This window comes from Lissotriton vulgaris, chromosome 7, assembly GCF_964263255.1.
Source record: "Lissotriton vulgaris chromosome 7, aLisVul1.2, whole genome shotgun sequence".
NCBI classification, from domain to species: Eukaryota; Metazoa; Chordata; class Amphibia; order Caudata; family Salamandridae; genus Lissotriton; species Lissotriton vulgaris.
In genome coordinates, this window is record NC_141695.1 from 1463952452 (window position 1) to 1463977728 (window position 25277).

The following is a 25277-nucleotide window of genomic DNA, read 5'->3' on the forward strand; positions in this document are numbered from 1 at the left end:
ATTTAAAAAAAATCATTGGTATTTATTTAATTGAGATGTTATAGTGTTAATTGTGTTTTTATTTTTTTTGTAAATTTTATGTGTAGGTTGTGTGGTTTATAGGGGTATATGGTGGGGAAAGTTATTTATTTGTAATTAATTATTGGTTGCTAATAAATGTTAATTAATTAATTGATAATTAATTGTGGCAATTGCTTACTTTGTTTTCAGTGCAGGATGTGGGAGTTTATGGGGTAAAGGGTGGGAAGTAATTTATTTTTAATTAAGTAATAATTGGTTGATAATTTATAATACATCACTGATAATTAATTTGCTTATTGTTTAGTTATATTTATTTGGGGTGTGAGTTTTGGGCTTATAAAGGTAAAAGGTGGGAAGGTATTTATTTATTATTCATTAATAATTAGTTAATTAATAATAATTAATTAATTGAAAATTATACAGGGAAATTGTTTAACCCGTTAAGCGCGCGCAAACATTCCGCCCCAGTACGGACGTTCGATTGCGCTAACGGGATTCGGACGTCCAACGGTCGTGTGCAGCACTAGCGAGGTAGTGCACACGACGACCGTTGGACGTTCGAAGCACGGAACGGGTTAATTAATTTTAGGTGCAGATTGAGGGGTTTATGGGGTAAAGGGTAGAAAGTAATGTATTTTTAGTTAATTAATAATTAATTGATAAATAATATTAAATATTGATAATTAATTAGGGTAATTGTTTATTTTTGTGTGCATGGGTTTTTGTTCTACAGGGATAAAGGGTGGGGAGTAAATTATTTTTACTAACTTTATAATTAATTGTTAAATACTATACGATTTTTAATTGAAAAATAAATTTAATTGTGTCATTAATTTTTCTACAGTTTAATTTTAGGTGTGGGTTGCGGGGAATATATGGGTAAAGGGAGGAAATGTATTTAATTTGATGTAGTTTAATTTGTTTTAATTAATAATATTTCATTAATTGATAATTCATTATGCTAATTATGGAAGTAAATTAATTTAAAAAAATTATATGGTTTATGAATTGTGTGGTGTTTAAGGGTAGGAAGTAAATAAACTAAATTTATGTAATAAATAATGTCTGTTTAAAAAATGATTTCTAAAGGAAAATATTTATTTGCGTGAAATTAGTTTTTTAATTTTATTTAGTATAATATTTGTAGGTATTTGTGATATGTATTTAACATTATAACTTTTTTATTTTTATATAAATATATTTTAATTTTAATTTTTAACATATGTATTTATTTATTTATTTTGATTTTAACCCCTTAAGCGCTGCCGTCGGCCAACGGTCGTCACATGCACTACCTTGGTAGTGCTGCGCACGTCCGTTGCCCGACGCGGCCCCACCCATTATTCGAACGTTCAGCACTTGGCCCTGAACGTTCGACGCTCTAAACGGGTTAAAATACTTTTTGTTGTTACAGGTTTTTTTAAAATTTTGAACTGACTGGAGTGAGAATAGTAAATTTGACCCCTCCGCAATCCTACACGTTCCCTACTGTTGCACTGACTGGAGCGGGAATAGTAAATGATATCCCTCCACTATCCAACACTTTCCCTACTGTTGCACTCATTGGAGTGGTAATAGTAATTTTTACCCCACCGCTATCCAACACTTTCCCTTCCGTTGCACTAATTTTAATGGGAATAGTAATTTTTACCCCTCTGCCATTCAACACTTTCCAAACTATTGCGCTGACTGGAGTGGGAATAGTACATTTTGTCCCTCCACTATCCAACACTTTCCCTACTGTTGCACCTACTGGAGTGGGAATAGTAATTGTTACCCCTCTGCTATTCAACACTTTCCCTACTGTTGCACTCATTGGAGTGAGACTAGAAATGTTTACCCCTCCCCTATCCAACACTTTCCCTACTGTTGCACTGACTGGAGTGGGAATAGTAAATTTTGTCCCTTTGCTATCCAACACGTTCCCCACCGTTGCACTTACAGGTGTGGGCATGGTACTTTTTACCCCTCCACTATCCAGAAGTCTCCCTACTATTGCACTGACTGGAGGAGGAAATTTAAGTTTAAAGAATTTTAAACAGTTTAATTTTTAAATTTATAATTAAATGTTTTAATAGATTTTATGTTATTGGTATATATATATATATATATATATATATATATATATATATATATATATATATATATATATATATATATACATACTTATGTATTTGTTAATTGTTTTTGTCTTTTTAAAATGTTAAAAGAAATTAAAATTAATAGTTTATCAATTGTTTTAAAGTAAATTTATATACTCATTATTATAAATGTGTGTTTAACTTTTTAAAATTACGTTTATTTGTTATATTTGTTAAAATGTATATTAAATCTAACTTATTTTTTACATTAATTTTACTTTATAATATTAATTTGTATTATTTGATTTTATATACATATGTAACTATGTTTTGTACAAATATATTTATGAAATCTATTTATTTTTTGATATTTTTGTACTTCCTGTAGTATGTCGACATTTTTTATATCGATAATTATAACTTGATATTGTGATATTGGAATATTTTAGATGTAGATATTCTGTCAATTGGCTTTAGTTCAGATTTGCCATATACTGCAATCATTGGTTCTGTGAGCCTTTGTGTGTCTGAATCCTCTTGGGTGCTATACACTCCTAAGTTATTATTTTCATTCATGAATCCAATTTATTGAAAGGTACATATATGACATAGATTATGTTAAAAGAGAGTACAAAGATTATGCACACGATCGGCAGTTAGCAGTGCCTTTGGAATAGATACCAGTCTTCCGATCTAAAATCACACAGGGCACTCCAGATAAAATCATATAAATGCCAAATAAATGTTCTTTTATATGCTGACTGCCCCCTTTTCCTGACAACTCTTGGTAAATTGTTGTTACATTAGATCACAAATATATATATAGGGCTACATTACCGTACATTATCCCACAACACTGCCTGGGGTCAGGTACCTGCCTGGGAGAGTTTCCTTTGGTTATTCACCCCCTCAATGGAGTTGAAGGAGAGCTGCTGCATGCTAGTCATTTCTGGGGTACAGTATAGGAATGCTCATGACATTTCTTAATGTTATTTCCAGATGTTCTTGATACCTGCTGTAGGAATTTATGAAATTGGGATTCTGGTCAGTGCCTGGGAGGAGGGGGTCTGGCTCTTGATGCGAAGGAACAGAACTGAGTATAATGGCTAACACAATCTCTCAGACAGTATATATATATATATATATATATATATATATATATATATATATATATATATATATATATATATATATATATATATATATATATATATATATATATATATATGTATATTTATATTAATATATATATATATATTCAATAATAACAACTCTGCCGACTCCAACCTCAGCGGGGCGATGAAGAAAGGCACAAACTCCTCTTTCTGGTTTGGCACGATTTAATATATAATCTCACATTGAAGAACAGGTACCACGTGTGGCATGCTTTATCATTGGACAAATATAAATAGTTTCATTTTTCACACCATCTCAGAGAAAGTTTACTGTCTGAAAGATTGTGAAGCAAGAACTAATTTACCTGGGTGCATTACGCTCACTTGTCTAAGATACAGGCAAGACAGACACTGTCATAAATAACTGGGTCTCCATTCTCCTTGTGTTAATGCATTGGAAAATAGGGAAGCCGAGGTTATACTTTTATCATATACTTCTTACTCCTCTTCGGTGAACAAGTAGAATATGTCCTTGATTAATACTCCTTTTAGGTCCTACCAGCCAAGACCATCACTTCTCTCTGAACCTCCCACCAGTGACAGTCACTAAAATAGTCTCTAGTCTAGACCCACTCTAAATAAGACCTGAGACAGAGAAATACATAATATGACCCATATTTAACCATCAGGCAAAGGAAGCATGAACGGTTGTCTTAATTCATGGAGGAAGTGGTGCAACCGGAGTAGTAGGACCTAATCAAGGAAGGTACTACTGAGGAAGAAATGTACATAAACAAAGAGAACAGGTTCTTCATTGGACAACCGAAGAATGATGATTCTCAAACTCCAGCTAGAGGAATGTCAAGTTAATCTTCCCAGCTTTACTGATCTCCACCAAGAGATTTGTGAGAAATATGGGTTTAAAGAGGCCAATGGCTCTCCTAGGTTGAGGTTGGTCAGATCCTGCATAGTGGAGTTGATTACCCCAGCAGTACTGAGGAAGAGTTACTGAAGGTGCAGGATGTGCTTCAACAGCAGCTATATGCCCAGATGGTTGCAACTCCTCCCAAACTTGAGTCTGAAAAGCAAGCCTAGCAGATCACTGATGAGATGTGCAGAGATACAGGAGAGGTCATGAAACCAGAGACTTTCCTAAAGGAATTCCAAGAAAATAATCTGATTATTCCTCTTTCTGCTTCTGTGATAGCGAAGATGGACACAACTTTCTGAACTGGCACAAAATGCATACGCTGGTCGATGTGAGAAGTGTGAAGAAGATCAATTATACTACAGAGCACAAGGCATACAAAAGGAGCATCTAAAAACTGAAAACTCCATTCCAGTAAAGGCACCTGGAAAATTGTCTGTACTCCCGCAGAAATCCATCTAAGCAGGCATCCCTGGGTACATCACAGAAGAGAATATTGTACCCCCCTGTACAGTTTCAACCTTTCATGTCTAAGAACATGTAGAGCAGTGGTCATTAAATGTCTCGGAGGGTCGTCAATTCCCCTGTCCTGCAGAGCCATAATACTATGGAAAATCGCAGCAAAAGAACTGGCAAAATGTGACTCTGCCAAGTAGCCAAATAATTAGCACATATTTCCCAAATGCACTGTCATATTCGTCATTATTTTAAAATAATAAGTGCCCCTTTATTGTGATATTGACCTTAAGTCCTTTTATGTTTTTAAAATGTATACTCTAAAGCATTGCGTTTTATGATGGTTGTCCATCCTTTTATGATTTTTAATGAATCAAATAAAAGTATATTTTGACTTGACCTTTCATGTCTTACAATAGATGTCCTGGTAGAAGTGAAGGAGCACTGGCCATTGTTTATTTTAAAAGAGTTTACAAGGCAACTGAATATCTTCTGTTCAAGTGGCAAAAATGATGAAACATTTTCCCATCAGTTTTGATGATATTGTGATATTGATTACCTCTAACGGTCTGTCTGAAAACGTATCTGTTTCACAAGTAGATTGGGTCCTGATTCTGTATCGCTCAAGAAACAGGTACATTATCAAAACATTTATTTTACACACTTCACATGCGCTCTGGAAGATTTGTAAGAAAACATTGAAAATCTCTCAATAACATTAAAAGGTGGACCATTAGAATATTGTGATTGAATTGAAGTTTCCAATTCGTCAGTGTCTGAGATGGCCTTTATATACTCGACGTTAACTCCCTTACAAATGTTTTCAATTTGTAAATTTTTTTGGAGTGTTTTTCCTTTAAATTTTACAATATTAGATTTACTTGCATCAGTTATACATTGGAGCATATAATGTCATGACCCACCTCAAAAATTTATTTTTTCATTTTTATTATGCAACTGCGTCTTTGCTCTTTGGTGATGGTTACTCTTCTGTGTCTGTCTCAAGCGTCTCAAAGCTCTGTTACTGATTTTCTGACACGATCAGTGGTGGAGATCATTTCTGTGAATTTGCTGTCTGATTTCTATGAAGCTGGTCCAAATGCAACTCCTGAGCCTACCCAGAGATGTCTTATACCTCAACACGTTGTTCCGCAGAGATTATGAAGTAGTGTGGCTCACTGGTTAGAGGCGGCAGACCCGAGAGCAGAGGACGGCCCGGGACCAGGGTTCGATTCCCGGCGCGGCAGGTTTCTGGACCAGAGTCAGCGGACTCGATAATTCTCTCGCCTCGGTGCCCACTCTGATCAGCGATCACACTCGGCAACTCTGGGCATTAGCTTGCCTCATCTTCACTAACGGCCCCCCAGACCGCCGGGGATGCCTGGTCTCACCCTGGAGATACCCATTAAGGGACCATCTCTCAGGGAAGCCAGGAAGGGTTTCGCGGCGGTCGAAGCGCCAGGACGCCTACGGGTAGCAGTGCGCTATATAAATGCCTACACATTTACATTATTCTTCTGGAATATTCTCATCTCTCCACCTATATTTCAGTTAACATCTCTGTCATCGCTATCCCCATTATTCCCTCTTCAATGCTGTGAAGATTTAATTATTTCCATCTCTTTTTCTGTGATATCTGATGCAGATCTTCCTGATGTTTATACATAGCGGGGTGTTGTGTGGATGTGAGTGCGGTATTGTGCTTGCAACATGCTGGCATGTGTGTTGGACAGTTTGAACATTGATGTCCATGGTTTACGACTCCTCCCCCTGCTCTGGTATTCCTATGCCCAGCAACATTTCCTCCCCAAGAGGCTACCTAACCCCAGCGGTCATGTATCACCTCTTCAAAGCAGCCAGGCTCACCCACTTATCTCTGACCAATCAAGGCAGAGCAGCACAGGGTTGAATTTTGGCTTACAGATAAAAAAAGGCTTATAACGTCTTGTCTGTACATTTTACAATACATTCAACAATACAATTTTTTTGGGATTGATCAGTACCATTCTACTGAGTCCTTTAATACTAGTTTTATGGCTTTTCTTTCTCCAGTTATTAACTAATAACCTTTTCCAACGTTAACCAATGGCATGGGATTTGCAATGGGAAAAGTGACTTGGGCTATTTTTCCAGCACCTTGGCTTATAAAAACATATTTTATAAGTACGCTACATATATCTGCCAGACCCCCACCCCAGTAACACCTGGGGGAGACTTTAGGGGTTCTGAATTTGTAGAAATATTGCAGATCCTCCCTCCACAGTGCTCCTACTACCAAAGTCGATTTTGGGTAGCACTTTATTACTATGTGGGGAGGGGAATGTGCAATTTCACTTTACCCAGGGCATATAAAACTCATATTATTAGGGTCCACCTTATAGATACCTGACCCCACCCCTGGGACACCTAGGGGAGACCTTAGTTCCTAATATACCCAAACATTGTAGATTAACCATTTTTAAGTGCCCCAAACACAAAAGTCGAGTTTGGCACAATTTACTTTTTAAAATCAGTCCTGTAGCACAGAGCCATTTTTAAAAAAGTCTTCAGGCTTCAGCAGTGCACACATGCAAGTGCAGAAAGGGCTGCTGGCCACTAAGCTGCCATGACCTATTATTATACTAGGGACTGATAGGTAGTTAAGCCCCCCGCTCTGTTAGCTACTAGGGCCCTATGGGGTAGGTCGTGCCAATCCTAGGGGTACCCCAACCCCTAGTGTACCCTAGTATTTATAGGTGTTCTCACTGTATTCTAGTTGTTTTCAGCATAACACTGGCTCTGGCCTGGTTAGGCAGACCCCAGGGTCAGTCAGAGTCAGTTACCACCAGTACCAGTCATCAAAAAGTTGGTGGTTCCCAGGATGACTTTGCAACACCAAGGTTGAGGACCTTCCCTATTCTTCCACAGCGTTCATCACCTTAACTTGTTTTTAAGAACTTAATTGCTCAAGTCATCTCATGACAGACCTTAGCTGGAAATATAATTTTCTAATTCAACCTCCCAGCATCCTTTGCACCACTAGAATTATTACAAAGGTTACTGAAAACTGGAGTCGTGTGTAAGGCGTGACATTTGTTTTTCGGGTGACTTCCATAACCTCAAGGCCCTCTTGAGACCAGCTGCCATAAAGAATCATTACCCTGTGCTGCTTCCTCAAGGTCTCACCAGCCTTGAAGTCTGGACTCGTTCATTTTGTCTTTCAAAAACACTTTATGTTGTAGTCTTCCTACTCTTATGGCATTACGCTTGGGTCTTTACATTTCTGTGTGTGTGTCTGTATGTTCGTGCGTCTGTGTGCGTGTTTTTGATTTTTGCAGCACTTGCCAAATCTACCCTTTTGTTTATTGAAAACAATGTCAGCATATCTTTCAGCAGAATTATATTTAGCATAGACTTAGCATTGCATATGCCCTATATTGTTAAAATTGGAAAGAAAGGTGCAGGGTGCGGTAATGTTTAAGTTACTTTGAAAGTTTATATATTACTGAACCTTGCAAACGTGTTATGTTCATTTTGTGGAATTGCAAACCCCTTCTCTTATAAATAATTTAGAGGAGAAGCACCCACTTAGCATGAAACCCACAGTATTCTATGTTTTGGACTATGATTTATTAAAGTTAACTGAAAGTGTTTGCCATACATTACCAGCATCCTATCTTAGGGGCTTATTTATGAGCCTCTTGCACCACTTTTGCGTCACTGTTAACATGGGAAAACTGCGTACGGGTTGCGCAAGGAGCTTGTAAATAAGCCCCTTAGTTTCCTAGTGCTTCCAGAGGAATTTGTTGTGTTTTGCAAAATATTTTGCACCAAAATCATGTCATGGTTTTCAGAAGTATAATAGGCTACACCCAGAGGGAAGGAATGTAAACTCTTTCCTCAGAGATGGAGACCAGACACATTTTGAAGATGTATTATATACCAGGCATAACATTTTAGTGATTTCAGAGTACAGAAGGTTACAGGAACTTCGTACAATCTGAAGAAAAAGTGAAATGGGGGTTAAGGAATCCAATGAGGTAGTGCAGTGCCCATTGCCGATGTTATGTGATCAAGCCTTTTGCAGGTCCTAAGGGATCATATAGATCGAGTGTTAGACCTGTCATCCTTAGGGTGGTCTTTCCCCCATCTTCTTGCCTATTGCCTCCCACTTTTTGCTGTATCTTTTTGTTGGCCTTAGGATTCCTAGCACTTTACCACTGCTAATTACAGCTAAAGTGCATGTGCGCTTCCCCAGAAAAACATGGTGAGACTGGTATATACCTGATTGGCATATTTAGTTAACTTCTAAGTAGTCCCTTGTAAAATGGTATACCATATACCAAGGGCATGTAATCTAAAGGCTACTAGTGGTCCTGTTTTTCCAAAAGCATGTGAACTGATTCACGAATGGTCCCACGGCAGGACCTGGATTTACAAGGATGAGAAACCGTACATGAAAAAACCTTATTCCAGATCTGACAATTAAGCACAGTCTTGAATTTTACCAGCGCTCAAATATTGCAAGTAGGCCTGAGGCACTGTTTGTGCCACCCACACAAGTAGCCTTTCAAACCTGTCTCAGGTCTGCCATTGCAGGGGTTGCATGTGCAGTTTACTGCCACTCCGACTTGGCATTTAAAACCACTTGGTGAACCTCAACCCCCCCTTTTAGTACCCCTCAGTCACCCTAAGGCAGGCCCTAAGTGACCCTAAGGACAGGGTGCTGTGTAGCTAAAAGACAGGACAAGTACTTTTATGCTTTACATGTTTTGGCAGTGACAAACAGCTAAATTAGTTTTTCACAACCGTGAGGCCTCCTCCTGGAAGGCTAGCATAGGGAATTCCCTTATATATCTTTAAGTGGAAATTCTTGATCCGAGAGGAGTAGCTTTATTATGTTTGGTGCAGTTTGAATAGTAGTGATAAATCCTCTTTAATGGTAAAGTTGGGTTTAAAACTACTATTTTAGAAATGTCACTTTTAGAAAGTGGAAATTTCTCTGCTCTCGACTTTGATCTGTGGGCCTGCAGCCTGTCTTCAATCCATGTCTGGCCTGGATGACAGCTACACATTGTGCACACTCTCTAGTCAACCACTACACAGAAGGGTCTGGCAGTGACAGGAGATACATCTGCATTCCTCTGTATACTAATAGTCCTCATGGACAGGAAGAGAGAGAGGTGGTTCACACTTACATCTGAATCAGTGCTTAATTTGTAAAAAAAGAAGTGCAGTTGCATAAAATTTTGCCATGGAGGCCACAGGTCACTTCTTCCTCCGGTGAGCCCCACTTTCAACAGTCTCACTGCCTCAGTCTCTTTCTTCTAACCTTGATCCTACGTCTTTGCTCTAAGGGTTTTTCCTCTCACCTCTCTAATTGTTTTCTATCATCTTTGTCACACCTGGTGTGTTACCTTATTCCCTGCATTTCCGATTTGCCCTCTATTCATTCTACCTGTACCAATTTTTCCTCTTCACTTTTATCCATGCTCTGCTCTCTCTCCCCTCGATCTTGGCTCTTTATGACCACTCTTCTAGCAGTGATTAGCTGTGTCTCCGTTTTATCATTTGTCTGCTTTTTTCCTCTGTCCTGTCCTCTACATCCTTACATTCTATCTTCTCTCTTCTTAATGCTCTCTTCTTCACATCATGGCTGCTTTCTCTTTGTATCTGATTTGCTCTCCTTTTTTCTATCTAGAGCCGTCTTATCTCTCTCCTCTTCTGTTGTTTCTTTCTCCTCTTTACTCCTGCTCTCTCTCTCATCTATAACACTGCTGCTGCCCATGACCCCTGTCATCAGCCTGTACATGTCCCTGATATTTTGAACTCTGCGTTTTCCTGTTGTCTTTCCTAAAGAAGAGGAAGATGACATGTGTTTTACTTCCTTACCTACACTGAGTGCAAAAACAAAATGTACACCAAACGAAAATGCTTTTTATGCATATATTAATCAGTGCAGTATAACTGGATTATTTACAGAACAGGTAGCTGCTCGAGTACAGCAGGTGAGGTCACTACTAGGTCTGCCTGTAATTAGTAGGTCCAGGGATGGCGACGGCATTTGCATCCACGGCTCAGCTTGCTGTGACCCTGCCTGCTACAGCACAGGCTTTGTCCTCAGCCGTAATGCTGCCAATGTCAGTAAGTATGGCTGTGGTGCCTACTGGACTCAAGCACGCTCAACAATTAAAATGCTGGGGTGCAGCGCACAGATTCTACAGGTGACGCCGTGGTGCACAAAAGTTGTGTTGGGCCACAGCCTCATCGAGCACGTTGAGGATAGCAGCAATGCAGGGCTGCAGGATATGCTACTCTGGCTACACAGCAAGATGAAAGTCCACACTTACTTTCATTTATTCTTCCTCAAGAGCCCTCACTCCCAAATTCCAAATGCGCTCTCATAGCTTCCTTGCCTCAACTCCGCCTTGAGCCAGCCCACAGCTACAATTATCCAATGGGAGGCTTAGGCTCAGGCAGTGGCAGGGGGCAGCAGACTCGGGGAATAGAATGGAAGACATAGTTTGTCAATGACTTCTTGGATTTGTGATCGTGAGATGACATCATCACTAACATGGTGATACACAATCATGCCTGCCTGGACAGGCGTATGCTGGCCTGTCTATGAACATTTACCAGCCAGTCTCAATGCAATGTAAGTTATTCTTTTTATTTGAATTTGAACAATTAATATTGAGACCACCACCTGCAGGGTCAGAAATTGTATTCCCGGCCCTGTGAAAGAAGTGCATGTGCTGAGCACCTGAAAGCACCTGCTCAAATTAAGCACTGATCTGAATAGTTTCTGTCCTGCTGTTAAAAATGTGGCTCATTTACCCACTACTGGTAGTCTGTAGCTAGGGCTGGACTGAAAGGGATCCATGTGCACTTCAAAATGCTCTTTTGAAGTCACCCCCTATATCAAAGGCTCTTTGGAGAATAACCATTAGGGCTCTGGCCCTTTAAGACATAACCTTACTGGACCTGAAAGAAACCCTGCTGGAGCAAAGACTGCAGCACCAGAAGGATTGCAACTTTGCTATGCCTGACTATTACGAGGAACTGCTTCCCTGCTTTGCTGAGCTGTCCTGCTGCCTGCTGACCTCTACCCTGCCAAAAAGAACTAAAAGACATCTCTTGACTCCAAGGGTTTGTTGGCTTGCCTCCTGTTCTCTCTGAGAGATCTCAGTGCTATCAAAGACCTCGCACCTCTCACAGCACCCGGTAGTGCTGAGCTTGTCCTTCGCCACAAGTGTAATTTGATTGATTTCACTTAGGAGTTTGGGCTCCACTGCTGGAGTGTGTCTAGGACTAAAGTACTCTCTTCCCAGAGAGCGAGGTGTCAAATCACAGCCTCCGCCCACCATCTGACAAAGGGGTGCCTTCTCGGCTGCTCCCCGATCACCTGCAATGCTAGTGCACCACCTGCTCTACACACCTGCAGGAGAGGGTGCGCGTCATGTCCCACCCCCAACTCAAGAATGCTGGTTCTCCGACCTCAGCTGGAGCCCGCCACCGAGCCACAGGGTCCACGAGGAACATTGCCAATATAATCTCCAAGGTACTAAGAGTGATAGGAGCCCAAAGTGGGATCACACTACATTTGTTACAGCTACAGTGCTTGGTTTTCTGAGACTCGATCCAAGCATTGCACTCTTCACCTCTAAGTGCAACTTTTATTCTATTTAACCACCCAACAGACATGAGAAGTATGCACAAACGTGTGCAGTGCCTCACACACCTGATTGCACATTCTGCAGTCTGTTCACCTGGAAAAGACCCAAGCGGTTCCATTGACATTGCACTGCACTCCTCGCAGTGTGAGGAAAATTACCAAACGCTTCCCAGTGTCTTTAAGGCCACAGAGAAACAGACCCGGATAACACGGCCAAAACAATCCTTATCGTGAACTGCAACATTACTGAATAAACCTGAACAGAAACCCAGTTGATTTTCTTCTTTTTAAAAGCACTGGATTCGCCTCAATTTGTTGAAAAGTGTTCACTTATAATTTGAGAAGCACTACTTCCTAGTTACCTTTTAAAAGTGGCATTGCTTGATCTCCCGACTGGAATTTCGGTGCTTTGTTCTAATACCGCTTCTTGACCTGATTTATTTAAAATTGCATATCTCTTGATTTACTAATTGTATCTTTGCCATTTTGGTTTTATTTTACCCAGCTAAATAAAGCAATAGTGTTTCTGGTTGGATAGGCTTTGCACCTAAGCCAAGCAGAACCCACCATTCTAGTCAGGACAAGTAAGTAACACACCCCAGATAGCTTGCTCACCCTCTGGTAGCTTGGCGCAGAGCAGCCTGGCTCATTATCAGATGCAATGTGTTAAACATTTGTGCAACACACTCATACAATAACACAATAAATCTATATATAAAAACAAAAGTATGTCAGTCTGTCTGTTTGTCCTTTATGCATTACTACACCCTTCATCTGATCGCCATGAAACTTTGGGAAGTTGTTGATTACACTCCAGCAAAGAGTTCTGTTGATTTCGGTTTTTTTAAATCGTCCCCCCGTGCCATCATAATCTTTCGAATACTGAAATAGACAGCGAATTTGCGAGCATCATCGACAGTTATGACCCCCCAAACGGAAATCGATTGGTCAATCTACATCAGAAGCACGAAAGAAAAAGGCATTACGAGCTTCAGAAACAGACGAGCAACGGGAAGCAAGATTAGAAGCTGTTTGAATACAAACTGCTCAAGCCCATAATGCTGTTCGAATACAAACTGCTCAAGCCCGTAATTCTCAAACGAACGAGCAACGAGAATCAAGATTGGAGCCGATCGAGTACGCACTGCTCAAGCCCGTTCTTCTCAAACGAACAAGCAACAAGAATCAAGATTGGAGAAAGATCGATAACGCACTGCTCAAGACCGCTCTAATGAAACAGGAGAGCAACGAGAATCAAGATTGGAAACCAATCAATTACGCACTGCTCAAGTCCGCTCGAATGAAACAGGAGAGCAACCAGAATCAAGATTGGAAGCCAATTGAGGACGTACTGCTCAAGCCACACTTAGAAATGTTTTCAAAAATAAAATGAATACATTTCAATAACAATGACATAATGTAAATTTCATGTTATCATAACGAGTTTCCTTGAATTTCCTTTCTTCTGAGATCACAGCAACGCGCGACGGGTAAGCTAGTACATCATAAAAGAAACTCCACACAAGGTGATGTAAAAACAATATATTGTGCACAAAATAGATCAAACCAACACAAATTATTAATACTTTGCATACTACGTACATCCTGAGATGATACTCATTATCCTAACAATGCAGGGCAAAAACGACATACCTTATAACATCAGTGCTTTGAAATGCAGCAGTTTGATTAGAATGAAAACACATAATCCTTAGAGGCTTTTCAGAATGGGCACCCCTTCAGATAGTACTCGTCATACTAATAAAAACAAGACAAAAAGTATAAGAACCCTAACCACTGTGCATACTATACAAATAGTACTTTTTACCCTGACAATGCAGGATGAAAAATGACGTACATCAGACCAGTAGTATATGTAATGCACAATAGATTTGAAACAGAAGCACATGAATGACCATATCCCCATGCCACATGCAGGGTGCAGTGCTCCTCCCAAGTTTTATCAGATAATTAGTTATCCCACATAGGTCGCATGCTTCCCTGCTCACATACTACCTTTGATTTGGTAAACCAGCAAGTTCGTTTATGTGGCCAGTTTCCTTAACAACACTCGGAGGCCTCAGTTGAGGTTTCCCCCACTGTTATTAAGAGGTAACAGTGCCCCTGCGGCCTGACCCAATGAGAACAAGCATGTACAATGCAATAGGTCTCGCATTATTGAAGTTTGAGCTATTGGCATTAAAAATGACAATGCCTTTTATTCATTTGCATCGGTGCGTAAACAAGCACTTTGTACTTATAGTCCATGTTTATGAGAAGCAAGGCTGGCAGTCTCTTTTACTGCCAGTCTTGCTCATCGTAAGCAACAACTATACGTTCAAAGTGCGTGTTTATGCACTGATTGCAGGTTTTAAAAACAAATGAATAAAAGGCATTGTCATTTACAATGCCAATAGCTCAAACTTTAATAATGCGAGACCTATTGCATTGTAAATGCTTGTTTAAGAGTGTCTGCATGTACCTGTATTTGATATCTGAGCTGCTTTCTGTTTTTTACGTCTAAATAGAAAAGTGAACCAAAGGTATTTTAAAAAGAAATAAATATTGGCATTGCCATATTATCAGATTATTGCATTACAATTTAACATGAAACTATTTTGTCTCTGCTGCCTCAACATTTCTTGATAAGTTGTGAAAACTACTGGCCTGAATGAGTTTGAAATACGAGACTGTTTTTATAGCTGTGTTTTTTTTGTAGTATAAACCCTTTGTTTGGTTTGAATGAACTCATTTTCCTCCTAACAGTTCCAGGCTTCTGGTGACTCCTGCAATTACTTTCTGAATCTCTCCCTAGTGTTCAGTACAAGGCATTAAGAAGCTGTGACCCAAATCTTGAAGAAGAGGGCCAGGATACGGGCAAAAACGGCACAGATGCGTCACGCATATTTGCCGTAAAGGCGGCGCATTGCTGGAGCTGCGTCGCAAGCGCAACTCAGCTCCAGCAATTCTCTGGGGTGCCCTATCTCCCCAAAGCTGCGTCAAGCCCTGCGACTGCTTCAAGTAGGCGCAGGGTTTTGACCCAGCATTGGCCTAAAAGTGACTGAGTGAAATCTTGTAGATATCACTCACCCACTTTTGCGAGGCGCACCTGCCCCGGAACGCCCAACCTGCGAAGGAACGCCCACATGTGGCGCAGGGATTTACAACGTGACGCATCTGCCTAGATGCGTCACGTGGTAAATGGGTCGCAGGGATGCGCCACGTTTACGCCGCCGTTGCGTGATGCAACGGCGGCGCAAGTCCGACATAAATCTCCCCCTAAGTCTTTTTTACTTGGGAGGCACATTTCACCTCAGTATATCACCTTTTCATCTTTCTTAATTTGGTGCTTAAGAATGTCATGCTTGGCATGGGATTGGTTTTGCTCTAATATCCAAAGCACACCTTTTCAGGGCCCTGAAAGAGCTTTCTCTCTGCCTCTAGTTCTCTTGATGACACTATAGCTCAAGGCTCTTTCCTAACTCTTGCACTTATTTCCTTTTACCTTATTAATCGTTTCTGGTTTGTTTTCATCCTCATTTATATGATGGTGATTCACAAATCCCTTTACTTTTCCTCCTTCTTGATCATGTGTCGCCTTGTCGAACATAAATGTGCTTTAACCGTCTAAAGCTCAATCCTATGGAGAATTATGTCTTTTTCCTCATGGCAGCTCATATTTGTTCTAAATTTACTTTCCATGCATTCATTTACCTTCTACGTCTTCTGTTTCTGATTTAGAATCAATTTTTGTTATTGTTCCTTAGACAATGTTGACCGATTTTCTGCTATCACTAATGCATGTGATTGCCATTTTTGTAATTATTGGGAAAAAAAAAAATATATATATATATATATATATATATATATATATATATATATATATATATATATATATATATATATATATATATATATATATATATATATGCAAGGCATTGTGGACATTGGAGTCAGGGACTCGGATCTATACCACCCCCTGCTCCATGGAACACGAGGCCCCCTGGCAGGACGAGGGATGTGTACCAGCCACACAGAGGGTAAAGTCAGCAATCACGGGAACACAGACTAGGAGCATTCACCCGTGAGCAATTACATCCAGTAAATGGGAAACAACACAAACTTACTGAGTCCAGTCCTGATGTTGCGTGTGACCTACAAGATTCCATCTTGGGATAAAAACGCCCCTATTGTGACTTTGGCTGGGATTTACGAGCTGGAAGAAGGCAACAAAGCCGAAACGCGTCCTCGACAATAAATCCATTTGTAACCATCCCGCGAGTGCTGTGTCACAAAAACAGTTCTGGTGAACATACACAGGAATACATACAACATGACAAAGATGAACCGAGGCATTAATGCTAATATTGATGTGTTCAAAACAAACCCATGATTCTGGAACAGTGTATATAAGGAGACACCAGGAAGCATGAAAAGTATTGTGGGAGGACGGACCCTTCTAGGTCACCCTGGAGGAGCTGATGTTTTAGGGCACCTGGGTGGTGGAGGAATGGCAGTCGAGATGGGGGCCACATGAACCAAAGATGCGACGAAGAGACCACCAGCCCTGTAACAAGAGAGTGCTTAAAGTATTAAGGGTATTTGCGGAAAGGGGGCAAATCCACACTATGGTGGTCAGAGACTGGTTCCAACAGAAGTTGTATCATATCTCATCTCGTATTCTGAGGGGCTTTTCCAGCCTTGTATCACAATGTTTTGACCACATTGTCCTATATCTATGTCCAAAGCTTGAGTTCAAGTTTCCAAGGAGGGAAGAGCAAGAGCTAAGTCGATTAAATTAGATCCTGCCTTATTTATCCCGGTACTATTCTTAAAGCCCAGAAGGCATGTCTTTGGGATATTATTGTGGTGTTTACCAGTGAAATGTGTGAGGTAGGAACAAACATTGATCCAGAAGGCCCTCTGTACAGGACACAATCAAGTCATGTGGAAAAAGTCTGTGTAGCTGGAGTTGCATCTAGGACATCTATGGAAATGGCGTGGATCAGCTTGTGTAGTTGTGTTAAGGTTAGGTTAGTGCGATGGACATAATCAAAGTTTTGCAGCTTCAGACACACATTTCTTGAGATATTGGAGGCACAATAAAGTAAGTTGGAGCAGTCTTGGTTGGACAGGTCAATTTGCAAGTCCTGGCTCCCGTGGAGCCAGAGAAACAGCAACACCGGTCAACCATCCCTTATGCATTAATGATCCAGTGGTTGTTGAGACTCGAGGTAAAGAGCATGTGAAGAACTATTTTTTTCAGGCTAAGTGCCAAAGGCACCCCAAATGTCGCTGATTGTACCCCGGAGTGTAGTGTATGTAAGGAACTGTTGTGGCAAAAGTGTGTACACCTGACAAAGTTCGGCGAGGGTAAGAGCCGTCCTGGACTCGAACACCTGAGCCATGGAGTCTAATGTCACCTAGTGCCAATGTGCCCTAGTGGCTGGTGTCATGATCCTGGCAAAGCTGGCCCGACACCAGAGAGGAAGGTCCAGAGAATATGTGGTTTTGCAGCGACAGAGTTGTAGAGACCAGAAGTGCCAGATCACACAAAAAAGAAGCATGGACCATGTATCTTGGAGTCAAGCCTTGAAGATGTCCCTTATAACACCCATATGGGACCCGAGGCAGGGGATAGTCCGCTTCAAGCAGCACACCCGTAGCTATTCAGGTAATGAGCCACTGTAATTCTGATGCTAAATAGTACGCCTTATAATCCGGTGCCAACAGTCTGCCAGTATACCGGGGTAGAAACAGCATGTCTAGAGCCACTGAGTGTCTACCTGCTGCCTGGATCAGGCCGGAGAGCCAGAAGGTGTGTTGAGGGATTGTGGATTTACTTAATATCAAGGGCAGGTTGACGAACATATATACCATTATTGGACCTTAATCCAGGATAATATCTCATTACCAAAGCTCATAGATTTTAACACCATGCACAAGTATGAGCGGGAGAGACTATTGAAAATCTTCTCCATATCAATGGAGACCGCAACAAATCTTGATGTTCGGGGCGTCAAGCCTTCCAATACATGGAACAGGTGCCTGATATTTGGGTACATGCTTCTGCCTGGTACAAAGCTGCTCTTGTCAGGGTGAACCAGGGACGGCATGTGCAGTTGAATACGGTTCACCAATGTTTTCCCCAGGATCTTGCAGTCTAAGTTAAGGACAGACAATGGGTGGAATTAGCCTATGTCCAATGGATCACCCCCTGCTTGGCAAGCATGATCTTGAGGACCTCCCAGGTGGACTTGGGCAACATGCCTGCCTTCCAGGCCGACTTGAACATCAACGCTATTCGCTTGACATGGTCAGTCCGAACACACGTATAGAATTCCAGATAAACTCCGCTACTTCCTGTTTTTTTCTGCTTAGCCAGCCTTTCAATCGCAAGTTCAATCCATCTCAAGCTTGGTTTCGTGGGGCAATGTTTTCAAAGGGGTGTCATGTTTTAGTTGGACCTCTTTTGCCTCTTGCGGGGTACAGTACAGGTCCTGGTAATAGTCAGGGAACACAGTATTAAATTCTGCTTGCCTATGCGCACAGTCGACATTGGGATGATGAGTGGCATTGGACACGGATTAGCGAATCAGTGATGTTCCACCTTCACTTGTCCTACAAGAAGAATCCCTGTCCTTTCGCCCTTTCCATGTCTATTGACCACATATACCCTGTAATCGTTTTGGGCCCGTTGGGTGCTTGGATTAGCATGATGCTGATGTTTATGCACCAGTAGGCAGAGAGTCTCCATGTTCTACATAATTCTGAGTACCTGGAGGGGGCGTGGCTTGGACGCCGATGGCGATGGTCGCCTGAGAGCTCGGCTCCGGGACTAAGCCCGAGATTATCCTGAATATCGGAGGCTGAGGGGCGCCCCAGACCCCTCATTCGGTTGAGCGAGGCGACGACACCCTGCCGGGGACCTTGATGGAGTTTGGCCGGGGGTGGCTACGAAGAACCGCCGAAGTTTGCGGAGTTGCGGAGTGCGACCCAACATGGCGCCCGGACTCCTTTGTCCCCTTGATCGAAACTACGAAGTTGAAGAGGTCTCGCGGGTGTCGACTGGCACCCGGCTTCACCATCCTCGCTTGTTTTAGACATTGGACATTGGCAGGCTCGGACCTTCTGCAACGGGTTCATACTCGATTGGACGACCGGGCGGGTGCCCACGCACTAGAGGGCACCGGGTGCGGGTGCCCTCTGATCCAGGCGGTGGACTGCATCGCGACTCCGCAACTAGCTACGATTTCCTGGCCAGTCCAACTACATGGGAGGCGCGACACTCTGGCGCCACAGATCAACCGAGGGAGTTGGTGGCCCTCACCCCGGAGCTATAGTGGGTGAACGGGCCTGCCCGACCCGGCGACGGTTGTCTCCGCCCCCTCATCGGTGCCCTCGGACGCCGTGGCGGTGGCGTGAGCCGAAGCGGCGGAGTCTCCACAGGCTCTGGAGAAGGAGATCGCCCATACCCGACGTGAGAACGAACTCCCGAGAAGGTCGTGCTGGACACCTGTACACAAAGACGCCTACTCCGGGACCCTTACGGAGAGTCCCTGGCAGCATGGGGAAACCTAAAGGAGCCAAGGGTTCCAACCAGACCACCTCGGACTCTGAAGCCCAGGACAAGGAAGAGCATGGAGACCCAAAAAGACCTGGTGGCGCACCACTACAGCAACAATTTGACCGTGTACTGGAGGCGATAGAGGCAACTCGGTCGGCCCTCCAACAGGACATTGCTCAGGTGGCGACGGGCCTGGGCCTCCTTAGGGCAGACCATGGTAAACTCTCAGACCGGGTCAAGGAGGTGGAGGGCACAGTGAAAACTTTAGAACCGGCGCAGAGAACCCTGGCTGCGACGATAAAGGATGCCTTATCCCGAATTGAGACCCTCGAACGGAGGGCGGAGGATGCGGAAGGCCGCAACAGGAGGAATAACATTCGAGTGGTGGGCCTGCCGGAAAAAATCGAGGATGGCGATATGGTGCGATACTTGGAGACCTGGCTCCGAGACACGGTGGTCCCGGAGGGTCTGTCCTCCTTTTACACTCTAGAACGGGCCCACAGAGTCCCAGCACGGCCTCCACAGCAGGGACGTACCCCAAGGCCGGTGGTCGCGCGGTTGCTACATTTTCGGGACAGAGACCTGATCCTAAATGCCGCCAGGCACAATGGCCCGTTCCAGGTTGCGAACAGTCAGGTGAACATCTTCCCTGACTACACCTACGAGAAGCAGCGCAAGCGGTTCTCCTTCCTGGCGGTCAAGCGTGAACTCAGGAGTGAGGGCATCCAATATTCACTCCTATTTCCCGCAAGGCTCCGCGTCATTGTCGACGACAAAACCCAGTTCTTCGACACCCCAGAGGAGGTCTGTGACTGGCTCGAACTGTATCGGACAGGGAAAGATGGTTTTGGCGCCTCGACCCATCAGGCGGATGAGCCGGAACAAAGGAGGCAATCCAAGAGGGTCAGGAATCGCCGCGGCCGCACGGGAGGGCCCTCGACTGCGGAGACATCATCGGAGCGGAGGGGAGTGTTGGAAGTTCTGTCGGAACTGTCGGGAGCAAGAGGCGAAGTCATCGAGGAGGAGGAAGAAAACCCGGGTGCTCAGGGGGCACCATCGGACTCGGAGGATTCAGTGGCAGACAGTACCCATACACCGGTGATCACACCGAAATCGGTGGAGGACCTTCTGGACGGACAAGGGTAACGGGGTATGCTGCCTTGTTTTGGGTGGGGGCCCGGCAGGGGGGAGGCGGTTGCCGTTCTTTCTTGCTGACAACGAAGGAGAGAGGGTTGGGGGGCTCCTGCTCTTGCCCCGGAAGGTTTTGACACCGGGGGGGGCTTGCTATAGTCCTGGTAGCCTGGGCGACGAGGGCCCACTGCCTCCGCCCAGCCCGCACCTGGCCCATAAGGCCTTCCTACAGTGGCGACCGTAGGACTAGTGGGGTTTTGGGGTTGATATACATCAAGGTTTGGATGGGATCTGGATGGTGCAGTTTGGGTCCTGTTTTGGGGTGGTTGGGGGGGGGTCCTGTTGGTTTTTGGGTGTTTTGGTTCTGGTTGGGGAAAATGGCCGCCATCAGCGCTGGGAGGTTTGATGCTTTTTCTTTGTGTGGAACCCGAACTGGGAGACTGTGCAAGAACACTCTGGGACAATGGCTGATGTTGCTAACTTGAAATGTGTTACTTGGAACGTGAGGGGGCTTCACACTATGTCCAGGCGTCACAAAGTCCATGCTTATTTAGTGCGTAGGGGAGTGCAAATGGCGCTGCTGCAGGAAACGCATCTGAACAAGGCGGAAGGGGCGGCGCTTCAGCGTAGGTGGCGAGGGCAGGTCTTTTCCACGGCGTACTCTGCTTATGCCAGGGGGGCGCTAATATGGATTAGGGCAGGAGTCCCCTTCCAGGTCACGAGGACAGTGTTGGACCCAGAGGGGCGTTTCGTGGCCATCTCAGGCACTCTAGGAGGGAGGGACCTGAATGTTTGCTGTGTGTATGCTCCTAATGTAGACCAAACTGCCTTCCTTTCCAGGTTATCGGGCTCGCTGGCCCACTTTTTCGCCGGGCCCCTCCTGCTGGGGGGAGACTTTAACTCCGTAGTGGATGTGGACATAGACCGCTCGCATCCCCCGCTCCCCGATTCCCCGGTCCGGCGGACGGCTAAGGGTCGTCAAGATTGGCAGACCCGCTGGGGTTTGACAGACATTTGGAGGGCGCATCACCCCGCGTCTAGAGATTATTCATACTTCTCGAGCCTGCATGAGCTGCATGTCAGGCTAGATGGCTTTCTTGGTTCGTCCGAACTAGTTTCGGCAGCGGTCCGATCAGAGTATTTATCGCGGACCATCTCAGACCATAACCCCCTCCTGCTGGACATTCGCTGGTTCCCCGGGACGCCGGCAGTACCCACCTGGAAGATGCGCCCTGAGATCCTCGAGGACAGTGTCTTCAAGGCGGACCTAGGGGAGAGAATCACGGATTATTTTGCGGCCAACGGCGGCTCCGCGAGTACTAGGGCGTTCGAATGGGACGCTTTTAAGGTGGTGGTGAGGGGCTACTGTATCTCTAAGAAGGTGGGCATGCGGCGTGTTATCCTGGCTGATTTGGACGCAGCGGACCGGGCACTCCGCGAGCTCGAAGTTAGCCGCCCCGGACACCCGGAATTGCAAACACAAACGGCAGAGGCGAGGGAGAAGGTAGCGGTGGAGGTCGAACGGCTCCGCTGTTTCGATTATAAGGCCTATACGGTCCGGTCTATTGCGGAGGGAGACAGGTCGAGCGCGTTGCTGGCGTGGTTGGCCAACCCTACGCGCCAGTCCCAAACGACGACAAATATGCGTAGGGCAGATGGGACCGAGGTGTGCACCCAACCGGAGATTCTTAGTTGCTTCCGGCATTACTACGAAAGTTTATACCGCAGTCGCTCCGCACGTGACCCAGACCGGCTTGATACCTATCTTAGCCCACTGGAACTCTGCACAGTAGGACAGGAAGTGGCGGAAACCCTGGGTTCTGATATCGACTTGGGGGAGATCCGCGGGGCCATCAAACGGATGGCGAGGAACAAGACCCCGGGCCTAGATGGCCTTCCGGTGGAGTTCTATGCAGCTTACGCTGACCTCTTGGCCCCTCGATTACTGGTGGTCTACAGGGAGGCGAAGAGGTTGGGTCGTCTCCCTGGCTCGATGTGTGAGGCGTTGGTGGTTCCTCTCCTCAAACCAGGCCGAGACTCATCTGACCCGGGGTCCTACCGTCCCCTTTCAATGTTGACGGTGGACTACAAAATATTGAGCAGCATCTTGGCCTCGAGGCTGCTGGGACATATGAGTTCCCTAGTGCATGAGGACCAAGCCGGTTTCATCCCACGGCGGAATACGACTATGAACATCCAAAGGTTGTTCCGCTTGCTTGGGGAACCATTTGTGGATGCCCCGTCCCCGGTAGTCTTGTCGGTGGACCTGGAGAAGGCTTTTGATAGCCTAGAGTGGGACTACCTATGCACGGTATTACGGAAATTCGGCCTCGGGGAGGGATTTGTCAAATGGACTGCAGTCCTCTACGCTTCCGCTTCGGCCAGGGTTAGATCGGGCCCTTTGATTTCATCGCGATATCCGGTGGAGCGTGGCACGCGGCAGGGGTGCTCCTTATCCCCGCTTCTCTTTGCACTAGCGGTGGAGCCGCTGGCGATGCATCTTCGCTCGGGGGCCCACTATACGGGCTTATGGACGGCGGCGGGCCCACATTATGTCTCGCTCTATGCGGACGACCTGTTGCTCTTCCTGGAGGATCCGGTCGACGCTTTGCGGGGAGCGGAATTAGCGCTAACGGAGTTCGGAGCGGTCTCAGGCCTCCGAGTGAATTGGTCTAACACCTGCCTCTTCCCGATGCGTAGGGGTACCCCCACTCCTGCGCTAAGTAAGGAGATCAGATGGGAGCCCGACTGCTTTAAATACCTTGGGGTATTTGTGTACCACGACCAACCCGACCTCCTGGATGGGAACATTGCCCGTTGTGTTCGAGCACTCCGAGGTTGCATAGACTTTTGGGCCACGCTGCCGCTCTCAGTGGCGGGACGCATCGCCCTACTCAAAATGGTGGCGCTCCCTCGACTATTGTATTACTTCCGAACTTTGCCGATCTGGGTCCCACCGGCCACGTTTCGTCGCCTGCGTTCTATGGTGGTCGGGTTCCTCTGGGGAACGGGCCGGCGGCGGGTGGCCCTCAATACCCTGATGAGGCCGAAGGACGAGGGGGGGCTCGCTGTGCCGGACTTCAAGAAGTACTATCTGGCGGCGCAGCTCCAGACCTACACCCAGGAGATAGCCAGGGAATTCAGAGGCCCGGAAGACGGTAGAGGGACGGGTATGGCCAGGCACGTCCTCGCCTTTATCGCGCTGCGACAACGCTTGGTCCTACGGGACCTGTCGATGGAGGAGCGGACTATCCGACTATGTTGGAATCGGGCTCACAACAGAGGCCACCTACGGACGCCATATGCGCCTGAAATACCGTTGGGGATGCTGACGGCCCTCCCCCACGGAGGGGATTGGTCACGATTGGCGGACTGGGAGGATTCCGGTTTACAGCTCGTCGGGGACCTGTACGAGGACGGAGCGCTCCTGTCCTTTCAGGATCTCATTGACCGCTTTGGGATTCCCCGGGGCGACTTTCTGCTGCACTCGGCCATTGTGCGAGCGATCCAGGCGCACTGGCAGAACGGGCTAGAGGAACCTCAATTGTCTCAGGTGTGCCAGTACGTAATGATGTCGGCGGGCACGGTGAAGGCGGTCACTTGCCTCTATGGCAGGCTGATTACCGAGGGGTTGGTTCCTCTCACCACACTGAAGTCCCGCTGGGAAGAAGACATTGGTAGGGAGATCCCGGAGACGACCTGGTCCCAGTTGGTGAGGCGCGCCTGGAAGGGTACACGTAGCGCCCGTTTCCAACTGGTCCACTATTATGTCCTCCATAGAGCGTACCTGACCCCGGTAAAGATCAGGCGTTATTTTGCCACGGCTTCAGCGGAATGCCCTAGGTGCCCGGCTCAGGAGGCGGACCTCCTACACATGCTATGGGCCTGTCCAGAACTGACGTCCTACTGGCAGGAGGTGGCGACGACTTTGGAGGAAGTGACAGGGAGGCACTTATCATTCGATGTGGCGGTAGGGCTCTTGCACTGGTTCCCCCATACCCCCCGGAATAAAATCTCCAGTAAATTTATTGACCTGGGCCTCCTACTTGCTAAGCGAGAGGTGACCAGGAACTGGAAGGCACGAGCTGGTCCTGCAGGCAGCAGATGGCACAGTGAGCTTTTGAAATGGGCGGCGGGTGAGAGCGCGCTAAGATATCAGCTGGCTTGGAGGCAGGGTAATGAGAAGGCGCAGGAGGCCGCGTTAGAGTGGGAAACGCTGGTGCAGGCCCTCAGGGATTATTGTACCCCTAGCGACTCCGAAAGTGAAGAAGTAACTCGCCCCGAGTCCCGTTAAACATTAGCATTGACAGCACTATTACCTTCC